This window comes from Pseudophryne corroboree, chromosome 6 (genome assembly GCF_028390025.1).
Source record: "Pseudophryne corroboree isolate aPseCor3 chromosome 6, aPseCor3.hap2, whole genome shotgun sequence".
Lineage (NCBI taxonomy): Eukaryota > Metazoa > Chordata > Amphibia > Anura > Myobatrachidae > Pseudophryne > Pseudophryne corroboree.
Genome location: NC_086449.1, coordinates 808,549,039 through 808,567,412, shown reverse-complemented (window position 1 = coordinate 808,567,412; position 18,374 = coordinate 808,549,039). Strand labels below are relative to the sequence as shown.

Here is an 18,374-nt window from a genome sequence, read left to right as displayed (position 1 = left end):
CTCAGGTCGCCACCGAGCCCGCAGCGTGGCAAGCGCAGCGAGCCCGCAAGGGGCTTGCTGCACTCGCCCCTCCCCGCTGGGATCCCGGCGTCGGTATGCTGCCCGCCAGTCAGCCGTACTACACCCCGCTCCTGGATTACACAGGTTCTGTGTCTGATTAAAACCAGGTGACATGCAGGCTCGCCGACCACCAGTTATCATCATCATTATCAGTTTGCATTTCGAACCAGGCATCGACCATCCACAAGTCACCCACTTTGTTGTCTTTCTTGTGGTCGGCCATGGGATGCATTTTGTACGAACCCACTCTTACTGTAATTTTGGCGCTATTATGCGCCGGGATAAGTACGAGATCCCGGCGGTCGTGATCCTGGCTGTCAGGAGACCGATGCCAAGAGCCCGACAGCCGTGATCCCGGCGGCAAACGCAGCATGTCCCCTTGACACGCTACGGTCGCCATAGGTTTCTATTCCCCTCCGGGTGGTGGCGTGGACCACCACCCAAGAGGGGTAACTAGCCGGCGGTCAGAACTCCGACCACCAGTATTTCAGCTGGTGTTGGGATTCCGGCGTCGGTACCCTGACCGTCGGGATCCCGACAGGCAGTCAATTGACTGCCTCCCTATGCGCCACCTTCATCCCTGGTTCTACCTTTCTAACTGCAAGGCGTCATCAGCGCTGACTGCGTCCCTGTTGGCATAGAGACAGATGCATAAGACTTTTCGGTGGGCATGCGCCAGGAAAACAGTAATTGGACATCAATGCAATTTGCACTTTTTTCCCAGCAAATTGCGTTTACGCCCAACTCTGCACGAGCCCCTTTATGTTTTCTGATGCATCGCAAAACGTCAGTTCTTGATCAGTAGGCCCCTAACTAATTCCTGTAATCGCTGCTGACCTGACATTCCTGCCTCTCCGTCCGCATTCCTCCACGTAATCCAAGTTCTTTCTCGTTTCAAATCAGCTCCTTTAATTTCATCCATCTTCTTCTCATTTCAGGCAATTTCCTTTCCTCGGTCAAAGATTGTTTTATTTCACTAATGCATTCCATGGGACGGATGAGCAAGGTGGGCTTTGTACTTGTGGGTACTTGTCTCATGTAATGCCTTTTATCATAAAAGGAACTGATTACAAATAATATAAAACGGGAACTACAGTAATACATCCTATTTTTGATACATGCATAATATACTAAGGGGTCTATTCATGTAGGATCGCGTTTGTGTGAACTTAATTATCTCTGTGTATCGCCCCTCTTCAGTGCGACATTTACCTTCCACTAAGGGTAATTCATGTATGTGTGGCTGCTTTGCCATGCAAAGCGGCAAATCAAGTCTCTGCGGACTCATCTTCTTAACCTCTTTATTCGTTCCCCTGGTCAACTCCGGCATCTGCGAATGAGCCCCCTGTGCGCTGTCAATCAGGCATCTTTACCAGTAGCGGATCTTGCCACGGGCACACAGGATTTTTGCCTGGGGCGCCGCCGCCATGGCAAGATCCGCTACTGTTGGTCAGTGCCCCCCGGTACTGTGCGGCGCTGTGAAGGAAACTAGACGCTACCCATCTAGTTTCCCTTCCTTAAGAGGACCTTTGCTGTGCCGTGCGGGATGATGTCATCGCGCCGCACTGCATTGTGGGAGCCGCACATAAACGCTAGGGGTCATAATTGACCTCTAGTGTCTATGCTGTGCTATGGGAGAGACATCATGACCGCTCTCCCATAGATCCGAGGAGCGGCGCTGGCGGAGGTCAGCAGCGGTCGGGAATCAGGAGCGGGGATAGTAAGTATTAATTATTATTATTATAATTATTTTTTTGTATTTTTATTCTTGTAAGCGGCGCTACTTAACTGGGGCACAACTCTGCCGGGGGTACAAATGGGGGCACAGCTCTACAGGGGGCATAACTGACCACGCCCCTGTATGAAGACACGCCCATATTTCCCCCCGGGATGCCACAAGGGCTAGAACCAGCCCTGATCTTTACGCTCCTTCTCATGCGCAAGTGCCGCTTGTTAACCTCCCTGCAAGCCGCAGTGGCTGCTGGGAGGTCAGGGACGGAGCCAGCACCGTGTGCCAAGCAGAGAGCTTCCCTGCCGTCTCCGCACCACAGTTCAGGTTACGCCATTGTGAGATGGAGAAGCGGAAAGCAGAGCTTTTTGCTCTTTCACGAATTGCACTCAAAATTCTAAAGTATGTTGATGTGATTCATTAACAGAGCAGAGGTGCCGCTGGAGAAGTCAGGAACTTCTCCACGGTAACCCGCTCTGTGAATTGCGGGAAGTGGAGAAAAGCCCCGTTTACCACAAAACGGGGCTTTTCTCTGCTTCATGAATAGACCCCCTAAGAAACAAAGCAGAAATATGATCAATATGAAACCAACCCTAGAATAGTGTATAGCCCCTTTAAAAGTACATGGGTCCAGCCCGGCTCTCGACTGCCCTGCTTCCTGGTATTGCTGCTTATACTGTGAGGGATTACCCCCTTCGTATACTCCTCACAAATACTGGGGACATTTACAACACTGAAAATAGCAACAAACCAAACTTGTAGGTGACGTTGAATCTTCTCAACACCTACTGCTGGGTACACACTAGGACAAAGACTGACACGGCGACTTATCTGACAATTGGTAAGTTCGTGCACACTTACCAATTGCTGGCCCGATGTGTTGTGCCTTATGTCACAATTGGGCTGGCATTTACATGTGCTCGCCCAGTTGTGATGTCAGTCACCGGCGGTCTCTGCAGCAAGTGTACAGGTGGCCTGCTGAATGCCCATACACACATCATGTTACGCCGATATTACTGCAGATATACCCGCCAGCGGTTGTGCTGCACAGCCGCCGCGATTTGTCCGTGAACGACGTTGGGGAGCTTGTACAGTATCAAACTTTGGAGAGTGATAAAATGGAGAGAGGTAAAGTACCATCCAATCAGTTCCTGACATTTTTCAAACCCAGCCTATAACATGGCATTTAGGAGTCGATTAGCTAGTACTTTATCTCTCTCCAAGGTCTGATACATCTTCCACCTGGTGAGATGAAGAACATTGGGCCTAATTCTGAGTTGATCGCAGCAGCAATTTTGTTAGCAATTGGGCAAAACCATGTGCACTGCAGGTGGGGCAGATGTAACATGTGCAGAGAGAGTTAAATTTGGGTGAGGTGTATTCAAACTGAAATCTAAATTGCAGTGTCAAAATAAAGCAGCCAGTATTTACCCTGCACAGAAACAAAATAACCCACCCAAATCTAACTCTCTCTGCACATGTTATATCTGCCTCCCCTGCAGTGCACATGGTTTTGCCCATTTGCTAACAAACTTGCTGCTGCGATCAACTAAGAATTACCCCCATTGATTAGTTGTGATGTCACCATCGCAACATCTCTCATGTGACCATCATTTGTAAGCCATGAGTTAGCTATTAGGGGTTTACTCCCCCAGGGTGAGCCTGCCTGGTACAAAGGCTCCGAATAAAGCTTTATAGTGTAAAAGGAGACTTGTGGCGAGTAGATTTACTAAAGTTTCTTAAACAGACGGAGCAGTTGCCCGTAGCAACCAATGTGCATATTTGTCCAGTGGTGACTCCAGATGTGGGGCTGCAGCGATGTTTGGCAGCGCTTGGGGTGGCAGTTGGTGTGGCTCCCCTATTTCAGTTTTGGACTGCGCAGTGACTCCACCTCTGGAGCAAATCTGATTGGTTGCTACGGACAACAGAACCGACGAGTGACTAACGATTCTGATGCACTGTACTGCCCCCACGTCTCCTCCCACTGAATGTTGCACACATCATAGCAGACGCACGTGACAGAGCAGCAGTTGCCCCAATTCCTCAACTCCCGAGCCGATCGGGATCGGTTGGTGGGACAGAGCTCACAAATCGGGACGGTAGAAATGTATGATTCAGCTACAGTACTATACATGATTTTTCACTGCACTTGCCATTCATTAATCACTCCAATAAGGGGCAGATAAGTTATGGGGAGATTTATCAATCCTTGGAGAGAAAGTGGAGAAGTTGCCTATAGCAACCAATCAGGTTCTAATGGTTATTTTACAGGAACCATGACAGAAGCTCATCGGTTGCCACGGGAAACCTCTTCACTTTATCTCTCCAAGATTTGATAAATCTCTCCCTTAATTTTGTGCACATAAAAAAGCCAGCAATATTTTATCGTCTTTGCAGACCGTGTGCTCAGGCAGATGGTCAGGTTACTAGATTTCATTGTTCATTTAAAAAAAAATGCTTATGAAGTAATGGGAAAAGTTCATTTTTTGCTGTAGGATCCTTTTTTCCTCGCCAACATCATCAAAGAACAATGCCAATGTAAATGTGGCATCCAGACTTAGAGCGTTCCGCGGCAGAGTACGTGTTGTTCTTCTTCTGATGAACTTGAGAGTAATGTAGTAATTCACATTCCTATTGGTAATGATCAATAGGCTGCATTCAGTTGGGCATGCACTTTCACATAATCATACCTCCCAACTGTCCCGATTTCAGCGGGACAGTCCCGCTATTCGGACACTGTCCCGCTGTCCCTCCCGCCAGTTGCAGTATCCCGTGGGTGGGAGGGCATTTGGGGAAACCAGTGATCACCGCTTATGAAGTAATGGGAAAAGTTCATTTTTTGCTGTAGGATCCTTTCTTCCTCGCCAACATCATCAAAGAACAATGCCAATGTAAATGTGGCATCCAGACTTAGAGCGTTCCGCGGCAGAGTACGTGTTGTTCTTCTTCTGATGAACTTGAGAGTAATGTAGTAATTCACATTCTTATTGGTAATGATCAATAGGCTGCATTCAGTTGGGCATGCACTTTCACATAATCATACCTCCCAACTGTCCCGATTTCAGCGGGACAGTCCCGCTATTCGGACACTGTCCCGCTGTCCCTCCCGCCAGTTGCAGTATCCCGTGGGTGGGAGGGCATTTGGGGAAACCAGTGATCACCGCTGCTCTGCTTTGCAAAGCAGCCGGTGATTGCTGAATAGATGTCGTGTGCATGCGCACAGCATCTGAACAGTGCAGGGAGGAGAGGAAGGGGCTGGCCAGCTGCTCAAGGCCCCACCCCCTCTCATGAGGCCCCCATCACTCGAGGCCCCACCCCCTCTCATGAGGTCCTGCCCCTTTTCCGCCCACTGCCGCGCTGCATGTCCCGCATTAGGGATTCCAGAAGTTGGGAGGTATGCATAATGCTGGCCCACACCTCACACCCTGGACTCATTATTTTTAATACTCACCCTCCAGAGTCCTGCGGCACAGCAGCAGTGCTGCAGAAATCACTGGGAAAATGGAGTGGCACCATTTTGCATGCACAATAGGAAAATCACTTGGAAAATGGCCACTGTGCCATTTTCCCGGAGATCTGCGCATGTGCTCTAGGCTTTGGGACAGCGCTAGGGTCCCCTAGTGTCCAGAGCTATACAGAGCTGCCGGCTAGAGGGGAGGGGGCCCAGACGGAGCTGCACACGGCCCTCCTACTCTGTAGAAACACCCCTGCCCATCATAGGGGTAAGCTAATATACGTGACTATTGTAATTATTCATCACTCACCATTAAAGGAACAGTCCAAAAGATGCAGAGGTTTTAGTCTGGCAACTTGTTGTGTCAGATCAGGTATTTGTATTTTACAGGGATATACTTTGTATATTTAAGAAACAAATAATGTTTTCAGCATCTTATTATGATCCACATTCTTATGTCTCACATGAGATGATACATTCATACATTCTGGCTAGCTGTGTGGAGTTTGTATATTCTCCCCGTACTTGCGTGGGTTTACTGCGGTTTCCTCCCACAATCCAAAAATATACTGGTAGGTTAATTGGATTCCTACAAAATTACCCCTAGCGTGAACTGTGAATGTGTGTGCGTGTGGTGGGGAATATAGGGGGTCATTCCGAGTTGTTAGCTCGTTATTTTTTTCTCGCAACGGAGCGATTAGTCGCTAATGCGCATGCGCAATGTCCGCAGTGCGACTGCGCCAAGTAAATTTGCTATGCAGTTAGGTTTTTTACTCACGGCATTACGAGGTTTTTTCTTCGTTCTGGTGATCGTAATGTGATTGACAGGAAGTGGGTGTTTCTGGGCGGAAACTGGCCGTTTTATGGGTGTGTGCGAAAAAACGCTACCGTTTCTGGGAAAAACGCGGGAGTGGCTGGAGAAACGGAGGAGTGTCTGGCCGAACGCTGGGTGTGTTTGTGACGTCAAACCAGGAACGACAAGCACTGAACTGATCGCAGATGCCGAGTAAGTCTGGAGCTACTCAGAAACTGCTAAGAGGTGTCTATTCGCAATTCTGCTAATCTTTAGTTCGCAATTTTGATAAGCTAAGATTCACTCCCAGTAGGCGGCGGCTTAGCGTGTGCAAAGCTGCTAAAAGCAGCTAACGAGCGAACAACTCGGAATGACCCCCATAGGTCCTAATTTAGAGCTAAATTTAGCACATCTATGATCAGTTTCACAGACATGTGGGGGGACGCCAGCACAGGGCTAGTCCGCACGCATGTCTGGCTCTGCACCCCCGCACAAGTACAAAAGCATCGCACAGCGGCGTTGCTTTTGTACCTGATGAGTAGCTAGCTCTCTGCCAGCGCAGCTCCGGCCGCATCCTGGGTCGCATCGGCTGCACGTGACGTCACGCAGCAGCCGCTGCCCGCCCCTCCAACAGCGTTCTAATGCCATTGGCACGCCCCCTCCCACCCCGCGACCGTCTCTTCCTGTCAATCAGGCAGAGGCGATCGCACCAGAGAGATGATGGGCTCCCGGGGTGTGCACGTGCGCACTCCACAAAGTAACTCAGACTCCGATCGCTGCTGCAGCGATACGGTCTGAATTACTCCCATAGAGTGTAAGCTCCACTGGGGCATGGCCAAATATTCTCTGTAAAGCGCTGCGGAATATGTGTGCGCTATATAAATAACTGGTAAAAAATTATAATCAAATGTCACAGTATTGTATTGTAGGCAGGCTATGTCTGAGTATACCAAGTCGTGATGTATGTAGAGGCTTATATTGCCATCAGATGTAGATGGTTACAGCCTAATTGTATCCCTACAGAAAGGAGCAAACGAGGTTTTAATATCAATTCTCAAATCAAATTTGGGTGGGGTGTGTTCAAACTGAAAATCTAAATTGCAGTGTAAAAATAAAGCAGCCAGTATTTACCCTGCACAGAAACAATATAACCCATCCAAATCTAATTCTCTCTGCACATGTTACATCCGCCCCACCTGCAGTGCACATGGGGGGTCATTCCGAGTTGTTCGCTCGCAAGCGGATTTTAGCAGATTTGTTCATGCTAAGCCGCCGCCTACTGGGAAATAATCTTAGCATCTTAAAATTGCGAACGATGTATTCGCAATATTGCGATTACACACCTCGTAGCAGTTTCTGAGTAGCTCCAGACTTACTCGGCATCTGCGATCAGTTCAGTCCTTGTCGTTCCTGGTTTGACGTCACAAACACACCCAGCGTTCGCCCAGACACTCCCCCGTTTCTCCGGCCACTCCTGCGTTTTTTCCGGAAACGGTAGCGTTTTTTCACACACGCCCATAAAACGGCCTGTTTCCGCCCAGTAACACCCATTTCCTGTCAATCACATTACGATCGCCAGAACGAAGAAAAAGCCGTGAGTAAAAATCCTAAGTGCATAGCAAATTTACTTGGCGCAGTCGCAGTGCGGACATTGCGCATGCGCATTAAGCGGAAAATCGCTGCGATGCAAATATTTTTAACGAGCGAACAACTCGGAATGACCCCCATGGTTTTGTCCATTAGAGAACAAATTTGCTGCTGCGATCAGGTCTGAATTAGGCCCTGTATTTTAGCACTTCCCTAAATGAGCATTACAGACAACCACTGGGAAACCCACACACACAGAACCGGCATAAAGGCATTTTCTTCCTAACAAGATTTCTTCTGCGAGACGAGAGATTGAGAAAGTGATTCTCCTTTCCAAGCTGGAAGCCCCATTCAGAAATGTCAAAATCTCTCAAGTCCCACCAATGTATGGAAACAATTCCACAGACACAACTGAACACAGAACACCACTCTGCATGGATTTGCTTTTAGAGGATGCAATAAAGTCTTCGGAATGCAGGAACACAATGGAAATTGATGACTACAATAGAAGATTAAAGCGAGTTGTAGAAACGTCTCCTGGCATTTTTGCTGAGGCTGCATGTGATTTCAAAGACGGGGGAATTGCTGACAAAGTGCTTTTATTTGTGTGTGAAAAGTACAGGAATAAACTATAATTGACCTATTCAGCCAGGAAACTGGGCCCTAGATAGCGGAGTTCTTGTGTCACTGATGGACGATGTATACCCAGGTTCCTGAACAGAAATCTCTTTGCCATGCATCCAGATAAGACCCTACATGAAACGTATACCCAGATAAATCTCCGCGCCTCTGCCTCCACATCTCTGACATCTTGGAAACCGGTGCTACATAGTAGTTAATGCTGGAAGAATGTATTATGGATCACATAAAACACCTTAATCCCTTGTTTGCTGAGCTCAGAAAGGTGGAACAGATCTCATGTCTGCTCAGTAAAGAAACTAGCAATTGTACTGTAGAGCGCGTCCATAAATTGTAAGTATTTTAGCTCTAACTAGGAATTGTGACATCATTTATGAAGTACACAAGATCGCCGCGTCAAGACGGTCCACCCAGCACGCTTTGTGGCGCTTGCGGCTGAACTAAAGGAATCCAACCTCTTAACATAATAGAATAACCCCGTTTTCCTGGAATGTCCAGGAGACTCGCAAATTTGTCTCCAGGAAAGTTAAGCAACTCTCCCGCAACCTGCCAGTGCTGCCGTTTCTCAGGTGAAGGCAGGTGAGGGGGAGAGTTTAAGTTGTTCAATTATACTTACCTACTCTTCCAGAAATGCTGGGAGGCCATAGGCAAACGCAAGGGGGGTTTCTGGTTGCCCAGAAACCCCCCTCCTCTTGTCAAGTGGTGCCAATTATAATAACAATAGCAATGGTATATAATCAGATTATTAGAGTTGCTGCCACATCATGCAGTTTAAGGTACAGAGCAGAGCTGCTGCACATGCCTAGTGGTAGCAGATTCTTCTATCACGTTTGCTGTGTGTGTGGATCTGGATCTGAGTCCTCAATCAGTGCCCTGGAGCAGAGAGTAGCTGCCAGGAAGAAGAGACAGGAGCCTTGCCATGAGGTGGGAGAATGTTTGCATAGAAAGTGCAGTACTGGTTCTATTATGTTTATGTATTTATTTATTATAGTATGTTTAAACTTTTCCTGATTACTTTTCTTATTTATATTAATTGAATATGTTTAATGCAGCCTACACTATAATCCATATATTGTGTTAAATATTAATACTGTATTCCATGTTACGCCAAGTGGGAGATTGTGGATTGCATCTGGAAACCCCCCTCTAGAAATCCTGTGTTTGCCACTGGAGGCTCCCGAATCTCAGATGGCACTCCCGCCTGCCCAGAAGGGTATTCAAGTCTCCCAGAGCCTGGCCCAGGTCTGCCCGATGCCATCCACTTCCTGAGTTCAATGGGAAGTGCAGGCAGCCAATGAGGCAATTTGTGCTGAATCATTGAAACCCACGCCTCCTGCTTTACAATTCCAGTAAATTTGGCATTGTATAGCGGGGGTGGGGCCATGATGAAACAATGAAGCTGAAATCCCCCCAGCACCGCCCACTTAGCCGAGCCAAGCCTCCACTGTGTTGACATTGGGTGACGTACAACTGTAAAGTAGAGATGAGCGGGTTCGGTTTCTCTGAATCCGAACCCGCCAGAACTTCATGTTTTTTTTTACGGGTCCGAGCGACTCGGATCTTCCCGCCTTGCTCGGTTAACCCGAGCGCGCCCGAACGTCATCATGACGCTGTCGGATTCTCGCGAGGCTCGGATTCTATCGCGAGACTCGGATTCTATATAAGGAGCCGCGTGTCACCGCCATTTTCACACGTGCATTGAGATTGATAGGGAGAGGACGTGGCTGGCGTCCTCTCCGTTTAGACACTTGATTTACTAATTTTGGGGAGCATTAGGTAGGAGTACTCAGTAGTGTACAGTGCAGAGTTTTGCTGATAGTGACCAGTGACTGACCACCACTTTTATTTATAATCCGTTCTCTGCCTGAAAAAAGCGATACATAGCACACAGTGACTCAGTCACATACCATATCTGTGTGCACTGCTCAGGCTCAGGCCAGTGTGCTGCATCATCTATTATCTATATATAATATTATATATATCTGTCTGACTGCTCAGCTCACACAGCTTATAATTGTGGGGGAGACTGGGGAGCACTACTGCAGTGCCAGTTATAGGTTATAGCAGGAGCCAGGAGTACATAATATATTATATAGTGAGTGACCACCAGACACACAGTGCAGTTTATTTAATATATCCGTTCTCTGCCTGAAAAAAGCGATACACACAGTGACTCAGTCAGTCACATACCATATCTGTGTGCACTGCTCAGGCTCAGGCCAGTGTGCTGCATCATCTATATATATTATATACTAGGTGCTTCATCGCGCCCTACGGGCGCTCTTCACACCGTCGCAAGGGGCTACGCCCCCTTAACCCTTGCATGCCTTTCTGGGGTTCAATATTTGTGTTATATGGAGTATTACCTGCATTCCTTTGTTAGTGGTTAAATATTGCACAATGAAAGGGTGTGCGATGGTGAAGGAGGCGCAGCCCCTTGCGACGGCGTGAACAGCACCTGCAGGCCACAATGTACAGAATGTAGCGGGTGCGGGGGGTACTGCGGATGGTGTCTGTAGATGCTGCGGATGGAGGGGGGGGCGGAAGTGGGGGTGGGGCCCGGATGGGGAAGGGTTGGGAGGTGCTGCGGGTGGGGGAGGGGCAGAGGAGTGGGGGATGCAGATGGGGGAGGGGTCCGGAGGCACTGCAGGTGGGGGAGGGGCAGGGGTGCCATGGGTGGGGGAGGGGCAGGTGTGGGGATGTTGCAGATGGGTGAAGGGTTCCGGAGGTGCTGTGGGATGGGAAGGGGCGGGAGTGCCACTGGTGGGGTAGGAGTCCGTAGGCGCCGTGGGTAGGGGAGGGGCAGGTACGGGTGTTGCGGCAGATGGGGAAGGAGGTCCGGAGGTGCTGCAGGTGGTGGTGGGGCAGGTGCGGGGGTGCCATTGGTGGGGGAGGGGTGGGTGAGGGGGGGACCGCGGATGGAGGAGGGTGTCTGCAGATGCTGCGGGTGGAGGGGGGCAGGTGTGGGGGAGACATATAAGGGGGGTGAATGGTGGAGGGGGCCTGGAGATTGCTGGGGGTGGTGAAGGGGCGGAGGAGTGGGAGCCGCGGGTGGTGTAGGGGGTCTGGAGGCACAGCATGTGGGGGAGGGGTGGAGTGCCGCATGTGGTGGAGGGGAAGGTGCGGAGGTGTGGTGCATTGGGGAGAGGTCTGGAGGTGCTGCGGGTACTGTACCTGCCAAAAAGGTAGTTGGAGGGTATGCAGTAACAGGGCCAGGACAGGGGTGACAGGGTCAGAACAGGGTTGACTGGGCCAGGACAGGGGTGACAGGGTCAGAACAGGGGTGACAGGGTCAGAACAGGGGTGACGGGGCCAGGACAGGGGTGACGGGGCCAGGACATGGGCGTCGGGGCCAGGACAGAAATGACAGGGACAGGATAGGGGTGACAGGGTCAGTGTAGGGGCGGCAGGACCAGGACAGGGGTGACAGGGCCAGTATAGGGTTGACAGGGCAAGCACAGGGGTGACAGGGCCAGGATAGGGGTAGCAGGGCCAGCATAAGGGTGACAGGGCCAGGATAAGGGTGAAAGGGCCAGGATAAGGGTGAAAGGGCCAGGATAAGGGTGGCAGGTCAAGGCCAGGGGTTACAGGGACATGACAGAACACAGGGCACGGGAGAGATTGGTATTAGGGACAGAACAGTGGTGACAGACAGATGTGTCTTACCGGAGTCACTGCTGCTGGCTGCTGCTGTTCCACTCCAACCTGTTGGCATCTGCTGCTGGTGGAGACTTGGCATGGCTGACCCTCTTAGGCTGTATTCCTGCTTCCTCTGCCCGTCCGCATCACTCCCCCCCTCCTCAGTAGCACACCGCAGACCTCGCGCAGCTGCCGGGCACTGTGGTAAGGTGAGACTGGGAGTGACTGGTTAGCCCCCAGGAGATGCTGCGGCTGGAGGGAGGAGGGGGTCATAGCATGCACGTGGTGCGGACCTCGCGGCTGCCGGGCACTGTGGTAAAGGGAGACTGGGAGTGACTGGTTAGCCCCCAGGAGATGCTGCGGCTGGAGGGAGGAGGGGGTATAGCATGCACGTGGCGCGGACCTCACGGCTGCTGGGCACTATGGTAAGGGGAGACTGGGAGTGACTGGTTAGCTCCCAGGAGACGCTGATGCTGGAGGGAGGAGGGGGTCAGAGCCTGCAAGCAGCTCGGATTTCTGCAGCGCTACCCGCCGGCTAAAGTGTGTGAAGGAGCTGGGCGCACCTCACTGCGGGTGGCAGCGCTGCAGCTAGCGGTGGGGTCGCAGGGGCTGGAGATAACAGAGGCAGTACGGAAAGTGCACAGCGGCTGGTGACCCACAAAACTACAGCTAAGAAGCGTGGAGTGTGCCAGAATGTGACGCTCCTCCCTGCCAGAGAGACCCTGCTGAGTATGCTGATGTGGGGGTCAAGTATGGCATACCCCCTCACACACCCCCATACCTCCCAAATGTCCCAATTTTCGCGGGACAGTCCCATTTTTTGGGGTCTGTCCCGCTGTCCCACCCGCGGGTCGCAGTGTCCTGCGGTGGGGGGGGGGGAGCAGTTGGAAAGCTCCTGTACTCGCTGTTCTGCTTAGCAGAGCAGCGGTGAATAGTGGAGACAGAGGGAGAGGGGGCATCAGGGGGTACGGATTAAGGGGGGGTTCCAGCAGCAGAGCCGGATTAAGGGGGGGGGATGGGCAGGCGGTACGTACTGTTGGCCCCACAGTTTTAGGGCCCCCCCCCCGGCTGGAGTAGCTCTGTCCCAGCTCAGAAGCTCCCCCGTCCTGCCAGTAACAGCGGCAGCATTGTGCTACAGTCAGCACACGCTGCTGCGTATTGGCAGGTCTGTGGTGTTGCAGGGAGGCAGCAGTCTCCCTGCTTTCTTCTGGCTGTGTGGGTGTGTAGGGGGAGCGACCACCTCCTCTGGATTTAGCCCTAGCTGAGGGGCCAAAATTCCATAAAAAAAAAATAATAAAAAAAAAAATCCCGGAATTTGCATAATGGGGCGTGGCCTCGCGTCCCGCGATTAGGCCACGCCCCCAACCCACAGCAGGCACAGCAATGAGATAGGGCTCCCCTGTCTCAAGTGCCCTGTGCCCCCTGGACTCATAATCAGCCCCTGGGGGCATGCCAGCAGCTCACAGAGCGCTGGGCATGCCCCCTCACTGATGAAAACGGGGACCCTCCCGTGAAGCCACGCCCCCTTTTCGCTGTGTGTGTGTGTGTGTGTGTGTGTGTGTGTGTGTGTGTGTGAAAGCTGGGAGGTATGCACCCCTGCCTGTGCCATGTCCATACTATCTGCTTCTGCAGCTGCTCCTAGTGTCCTATAGATTTGGCCAGATCTATGACTCATTTGACTAACTCCGCCCACTGTTGTGACTCCGCCCAGCGTTAGCAAATGAATCACAAGATCACAGATCTGGGCTATTATATAGGAGATCTGTCTGACTGCTCAGCTCACACAGCTTATAATTGTGGGGGAGACTGGGGAGCACTACTGCAGTGCCAGTTATAGGTTATAGCAGGAGCCAGGAGTACATAATATTATATTAAAATTAAACAGTGCACACTTTTGCTGCAGGAGTGCCACTGCCAGTGTGACTAGTGACCAGTGACCTGACCACCAGTATATATAATATTAGTAGTATACTATCTCTTTATCAACCAGTCTATATTAGCAGCAGACACAGTACAGTGCGGTAGTTCACGGCTGTGGCTACCTCTGTGTCGGCACTCGGCAGCCCGTCCATAATTGTATATACCACCTAACCGTGGTTTTTTTTTCTTTCTTTATACATACATACTAGTTACGAGTATACTATCTCTTTATCAACCAGTCTATATATTAGCAGCAGACACAGTACAGTGCGGTAGTTCACGGCTGTGGCTACCTCTGTGTCGGCACTCGGCAGCCCGTCCATAATTGTATATACCACCTAACCGTGTTTTTTTTTTCTTTCTTTATACATACATACTAGTTACGAGTATACTATCTCTTTATCAACCAGTCTATATATTAGCAGCAGACACAGTACAGTGCGGTAGTTCACGGCTGTGGCTACCTCTGTGTCGGCACTCGGCAGCCCGTCCATAATTGTATATACCACCTAACCGTGTTTTTTTTTTCTTTCTTTATACATACATACTAGTTACGAGTATACTATCTCTTTATCAACCAGTCTATATATTAGCAGCAGACACAGTACAGTGCGGCAGTTCACGGCTGTGGCTACCTCTGTGTCGGCACTCGGCAGCCCGTCCATAATTGTATATACCAGTGACCTAACCGTGGTTTTTTTTTCTTTCTTTATACATACATACTAGTTACGAGTATACTATCTCTTTATCAACCAGTCTATATATTAGCAGCAGACACAGTACAGTGCGGTAGTTCACGGCTGTGGCTACCTCTGTGTCGGCACTCGGCAGCCCGTCCATAATTGTATATACCACCTAACCGTGGTTTTTTTTTCTTTCTTTATACATACATACTAGTTACGAGTATACTATCTCTTTATCAACCAGTCTATATATTAGCAGCAGACACAGTACAGTGCGGTAGTTCACGGCTGTGGCTACCTCTGTGTCGGCACTCGGCAGCCCGTCCATAATTGTATATACCACCTAACCGTGTTTTTTTTTTCTTTCTTTATACATACATACTAGTTACGAGTATACTATCTCTTTATCAACCAGTCTATATATTAGCAGCAGACACAGTACAGTGCGGTAGTTCACGGCTGTGGCTACCTCTGTGTCGGCACTCAGCAGCCCGTCCATAATTGTATACTAGTATCCAATCCATCCATCTCAATTGTTTACCTGAGGTGCCTTTTAGTTGTGCCTATTAAAATATGGAGAACAAAAATGTTGAGGTTCCAAAATTAGGGAAAGATCAAGATCCACTTCCACCTCGTGCTGAAGCTGCTGCCACTAGTCATGGCCGAGACGATGAAATGCCAGCAACGTCGTCTGCCAAGGCCGATGCCCAATGGCATAGTACAGAGCATGTCAAAACCAAAACACCAAATATCAGTAAAAAAAGGACTCCAAAACCTAAAATAAAATTGTCGGAGGAGAAGCGTAAACTTGCCAATATGCCATTTACCACACGGAGTGGCAAGGAACGGCTGAGGCCCTGGCCTATGTTCATGGCTAGTGGTTCAGCTTCACATGAGGATGGAAGCACTCAGCCTCTCGCTAGAAAACTGAAAAGACTCAAGCTGGCAAAAGCACCGCAAAGAACTGTGCGTTCTTTGAAATCCCAAATCCACAAGGAGAGTCCAATTGTGTCGGTTGCGATGCCTGACCTTCCCAACACTGGACGTGAAGAGCATGCGCCTTCCACCATTTGCACGCCCCCTGCAAGTGCTGGAAGGAGCACCCGCAGTCCAGTTCCTGATAGTCAGATTGAAGATGTCAGTGTTGAAGTACACCAGGATGAGGAGGATATGGGTGTTGCTGGCGCTGGGGAGGAAATTGACCAGGAGGATTCTGATGGTGAGGTGGTTTGTTTAAGTCAGGCACCCGGGGAGACACCTGTTGTCCGTGGGAGGAATATGGCCGTTGACATGCCAGGTGAAAATACCAAAAAAATCAGCTCTTCGGTGTGGAGGTATTTCACCAGAAATGCGGACAACAGGTGTCAAGCCGTGTGTTCCCTTTGTCAAGCTGTAATAAGTAGGGGTAAGGACGTTAACCACCTCGGAACATCCTCCCTTATACGTCACCTGCAGCGCATTCATAATAAGTCAGTGACAAGTTCAAAAACTTTGGGTGACAGCGGAAGCAGTCCACTGACCAGTAAATCCCTTCCTCTTGTAACCAAGCTCACGCAAACCACCCCACCAACTCCCTCAGTGTCAATTTCCTCCTTCCCCAGGAATGCCAATAGTCCTGCAGGCCATGTCACTGGCAAGTCTGACGAGTCCTCTCCTGCCTGGGATTCCTCCGATGCATCCTTGCGTGTAACGCCTACTGCTGCTGGCGCTGCTGTTGTTGCCGCTGGGAGTCGATGGTCATCCCAGAGGGGAAGTCGTAAGCCCACTTGTACTACTTCCAGTAAGCAATTGACTGTTCAACAGTCCTTTGCGAGGAAGATGAAATATCACAGCAGTCATCCTACTGCAAAGCGGATAACTGAGTCCTTGACAACTATGTTGGTGTTAGACGTGCGTCCGGTATCCGCCGTTAGTTCACAGGGAACTAGACAATTTATTGAGGCAGTGTGCCCCCGTTACCAAATACCATCTAGGTTCCACTTCTGTAGGCAGGCGATACCGAGAATGTACACGGACGTCAGAAAAAGACTCACCAGTGTCCTAAAAAATGCAGTTGTACCCAATGTCCACTTAACCACGGACATGTGGACAAGTGGAGCAGGGCAGGGTCAGGACTATATGACTGTGACAGCCCACTGGGTAGATGTATGGACTCCCGCCGCAAGAACAGCAGCGGCGGCACCAGTAGCAGCATCTCGCAAACGCCAACTCTTTCCTAGGCAGGCTACGCTTTGTATCACCGCTTTCCAGAATACGCACACAGCTGAAAACCTCTTACGGCAACTGAGGAAGATCATCGCGGAATGGCTTACCCCAATTGGACTCTCCTGTGGATTTGTGGCATCGGACAACGCCAGCAATATTGTGTGTGCATTAAATATGGGCTAGTTCCAGCACGTCCCATGTTTTGCACATACCTTGAATTTGGTGGTGCAGAATTTTTTAAAAAACGACAGGGGCGTGCAAGAGATGCTGTCGGTGGCCAGAAGAATTGCGGGACACTTTCGGCGTACAGGCACCACGTACAGAAGACTGGAGCACCACCAAAAACTACTGAACCTGCCCTGCCATCATCTGAAGCAAGAAGTGGTAACGAGGTGGAATTCAGCCCTCTATATGCTTCAGAGGTTGGAGGAGCAGCAAAAGGCCATTCAAGCCTATACAATTGAGCACGATATAGGAGATGGAATGCACCTGTCTCAAGCGCAGTGGAGAATGATTTCAACGTTGTGCAAGGTTCTGATGCCCTTTGAACTTGCCACACGTGAAGTCAGTTCAGACACTGCCAGCCTGAGTCAGGTCATTCCCCTCATCAGGCTTTTGCAGAAGAAGCTGGAGGCATTGAAGAAGGAGCTAAAAGGGAGCGATTCCGCTAGGCATGTGGGACTTGTGGATGCAGCCCTTAATTCGCTTAACAAGGATTCACGGGTGGTCAATCTGTTGAAATCAGAGCACTACATTTTGGCCACCGTGCTCGATCCTAGATTTAAAGCCTACCTTGGATCTCTCTTTCCGGCAGACACAGGTCTGCTGGGGTTGAAAGACCTGCTGGTGACAAAATTGTCAAGTCAAGCGGAACGCGACCTGTCAACATCTCCTCCTTCACATTCTCCCGCAACTGGGGGTGCGAGGAAAAGTCTCAGAATTCCGAGCCCACCCGCTGGCGGTGATGCAGGGCAGTCTGGAGCGACTGCTGATGCTGACATCTGGTCCGGACTGAAGGACCTGACAACGATTACGGACATGTCGTCTACTGTCACTGCATATGATTCTCTCAACATTGATAGAATGGTGGAGGATTATATGAGTGACCGCATCCAAGTAGGCACGTCACACAGTCCGTACTTATACTGGCAGGAAAAAGAGGCAATTTGGAGGCCCTTGCACAAACTGGCTTTATTCTACCTAAGTTGCCCTCCCACAAGTGTGTACTCCGAAAGAGTGTTTAGTGCCGCTGCTCACCTTGTCAGCAATCGGCGTACGAGGTTACATCCAGAAAATGTGGAGAAGATGATGTTCATTAAAATGAATTATAATCAATTCCTCCGCGGAGACATTGACCAGCAGCAATTGCCTCCACAAAGTACACAGGGAGCTGAGATGGTGGATTCCAGTGGGGACGAATTGATAATCTGTGAGGAGGGGGATGTACACGGTGATATATCGGAGGGTGAAGATGAGGTGGACATCTTGCCTCTGTAGAGCCAGTTTGTGCAAGGAGAGATTAATTGCTTCTTTTTTGGGGGGGGTCCAAACCAACCCGTCATATCAGTCACAGTCGTGTGGCAGACCCTGTCACTGAAATGATGGGTTGGTTAAAGTGTGCATGTCCTGTTTTGTTTATACAACATAAGGGTGGGTGGGAGGGCC

At 50.1% G+C, this 18,374-nt stretch overlaps 1 long non-coding RNA gene across 1 annotated transcript in view; it reads left to right on the top strand.

The window, feature by feature from the left end:
- Nucleotides 1-937: 937 nt before the first annotated feature.
- Nucleotides 938-18,374, top strand: part of LOC134935767 (uncharacterized) — a 38,344-nt gene continuing 20,907 nt past the window's right edge. The window contains exon 1 of the long non-coding RNA XR_010180397.1: nt 938-1,066. This is a non-coding gene — a long non-coding RNA (uncharacterized LOC134935767). The remainder of the gene's footprint in view (nt 1,067-18,374) is intronic.